The 3,167-nt window shown below is 37.0% G+C and overlaps 1 pseudogene; it reads right to left on the bottom strand.

Annotated features, from left to right (window-relative positions):
- Nucleotides 1-918: 918 nt before the first annotated feature.
- On the bottom strand, nucleotides 919-1,314 carry LOC105552430 (annotated as a pseudogene).
- Nucleotides 1,315-3,167: the final 1,853 nt, after the last annotated feature.

The raw sequence follows: 3,167 nt of genomic DNA, 5'->3' as shown, positions 1-3,167 counted from the left end.
TTGGAAAAAAAAATACAACAATAAAATAATACAAATTTAAAAATACAGTATTAACATTGATTTACATAGCATTTATAGTATATTAGGTATTATAAGTAATCTAGAGAGGATTTAAGGCATATGGGAGGATATGCATAGGTTTATATAAATACTACACCATTTTTTCCCTTATGTCTACTGATTGCTTTCTCAAAACTACACCATTTTATGTATGGGACTTAAGCATCCGCAGATTTGGGTATCCAAGGGGGGTCCTGGAACCAGTCCCCTATGGATCCTGAGGGATATTGGTGTACAAGTGTCTATTTCAGTCCCTGCTTTCAGTTCTTTTGAGTATATATTGAGGAGTGGAATTGCTGGATTATATAGCAATTTTATGTTTTGAATTTTAGAGGAACTGCCAAACTGTTTTCCACGGCAGCTGAACCATCTTACATTCCACCAGCAATGCATGAGGGTTCCAGTTTCTCCACATCATCATCAATGCTTGTTATTTTCATGAAAAATAGCCATTCTAATTTGTGTGAAGTGGTATCTCACTGTGGTTTTGATTTGTATTTTCCAAATGACTGAGGCATGTATTTATTGACCATTTGTTTGTCTTCTAGAAAAATATTCATTTTCTTGGAAGAAAATCACCTTATTCTAATTAACTCGCAAGGAATAAAATTGTAACAGCCAGTTTAAGGAGGGCACACAAACATTTGCCCAGCCCCAAATTCTACACCATCTTAATGAAATTCTACACAGTTAGAACACCCTCTTCCATTTCAATTCTGAAGCAAGGAAGCTACAAATGACACACGAGAGGTTTAACTGATGGTTATACTTTATACCTTTACTATCAATTATATTTTAATAGTGAATTAACTTGGCTATGAAAGCTGCTTTTCCATTTCTCCAATTTGAACTTCTTGATCAGGCCAATCTGTTTGCAAGTCTGCACTGCTTGAGAACTTCATTGAAAGCCCCACAGAGCTTGTTGATGTCATCTTGGTTCTGGGCACACTCCAAAAACTGTTTGATCTCATGGAAAAAAGGCTGCTGCTGCTGTGCTAGCCGGGTTCCCTGAGGCTGCTGGTAAGTGATGTCAGGTTTTGCAGGCTCACCATTACTTCCTCCACTGAAGCTCCCAGTAAGGGCATAACCCAGTGTGTGCCCCACAGCACAGCCTACAGCCACGCCAGCTGCACTGGTTGCCACTTGGGTCATCAGACTTGGCTGCCGGGGCGCAGCAGCAGGAGAGCCAACTGCAGATGGGGGTGCCACTGCTGGCGGCTGAGCTGCTAGTGCTGGCCTGGGTGTAGCTCTCATCTGTGGTGCCTGGCTGGTGAGAGGAGCCCTGCAGGAGGTGCGGCTTCGGCTTGCACGTGGCGTCCTAGCTGCAGGGCGGCTCAGCGTGTGGTAATACTCATTTTTGAATTGAGTTGTTTGTTTTTGTCATTGAGTTTTAGGAGTTGCTTATTCTGGATTTGAATCCCTTATCAGATGTATCATTTGCAAATATTTTCTTCATTCTGTGGGTTTTCTTTTCACTCTGTTGATTGCGTCCTTTGATGCAAAAAGTTTTAAACTTTCATGAAAAGAACAGTTCTTTAATTTTTACTTTTGTTGACTGTGTTGTTGGTGTTGTATCCAAGAAATCATTGTCAAATCCAATCTCATGAAGATCTTCCCTTGTTTTTTCTAAGAGTTTATAGTTTTAGCTTTTAACTTTAGATCTTTGACTCATTTTGAGTTTAAAAAAGTATGATGTAAGGATCCAGCTTTACTTGTTTGCATGTGAATATTCAGTTTTTCTAGCACCATCGGTTGAGGAGAATGTCCTTTCTCCATTAAGTGGTCTTGGCACTGTTGTTGAAGATCATTTGACCCCATATTTCTGTGATTATTTCTGGGCTTTCTGTTCTTTTCCACTGGCTTATATAGCTGTTTTTATGCCAGTATCACTTTTTTTTTTTTGAATACTGTAGCTTTGTAGTAAGTTTTGAAATTAGTAAATGTGAATCTTCTAATTTTGTTATTTTTCAAGAATGTTTTGGTTATTTAGGATCTCCTGAGATTTCCTATAACTTTTAGAATTGATTTTTCTATTTCTGCAAAACATGCCGTTGGTATTTTGACAGGAGTTTCACTGAATCTGCAGATTGCTTTGGGTGATTTTGTCCTCTTCACAATATTAAGATAAAATGGAAATGTCTTTTCATTAATTTATCTTCTTTGGTTTCTTTCAGTCATGTTTTGTAGTTTTCAACATACCAATCTTTTCCCTTCTTAGTTAAATCTATTCCTAAGTACAGTTTACCCTTAAACAACATGAATTTGAGTTGCAAGGTTGATTTATACTCAGTTTTTGCAATAGAAGTTACAGCAAGTGTGCCTGCCTCTCCTGCCTCTCCTTCCACCTCCTCTACCTTTTCTACCTCTGCTACCCCGAGACAGCAAGACCAATCTTTTCTCTTCCTCCTCGTCTTCAGCCTGCTCAATGTGAAGATGACAAGGATATGACTTTTGTGATAATCCATTCCACTGAATGAATTGCAAATATATTTTTTCTTCCTTGTGATTTTATTTTGTTCTTATTTTTTCTTTCCCTCTTTTTGTAATTATCCAGACATTATTGAGACTCCTTCTGATTTTTAAAATATCACTTTCTTTTCTCTATCTTACTTTATTCTAAGAATATAGTATATAATACATATAACATAAAATATGCATTAATTGACAGGTTGTTATCGGTAAATTTTCCGGTCAACAGTAGGCAGTTAGTACTTAAGCATTTGGGGAGTCAAATATTGTATGTGGACTTTTGACTATGCAGGAGGTTAACCGTATTTTATTCTTTTGGATATTTTTATAAATGGAATGTTTTTCTTAATTTTCTTTTCAGATTATTCATTGCCAGTATAGAGAAATGCAACTGATTTTTGTGTGTTGATTTTATATACTGCAATGTTGCTGAGTTCATTAGCTCTAAAGTTGTGTGTGTGTGTGCGCACTTGCACAATCTCTAGGGTTTTCTACATAAAAGATCTTGCCCTCTGTGAACAGTGAGAATCAATTATCCTTTTTCCTTTCCAATTTAGATGACTTTTGTTCTTTTTCTTGCCTAAATGCTCTGGCTAGAATTTCTAATCCTATGTTGAATTGAAATAGTGAAAGCAGGC

The sequence above is a fragment of the Mandrillus leucophaeus genome, unplaced genomic scaffold (genome assembly GCF_000951045.1).
Source record: "Mandrillus leucophaeus isolate KB7577 unplaced genomic scaffold, Mleu.le_1.0 Scaffold556, whole genome shotgun sequence".
Lineage (NCBI taxonomy): Eukaryota > Metazoa > Chordata > Mammalia > Primates > Cercopithecidae > Mandrillus > Mandrillus leucophaeus.
Note: the sequence above shows the minus strand (reverse complement) of the source record. Positions and strands in the feature narration are given on the sequence as shown.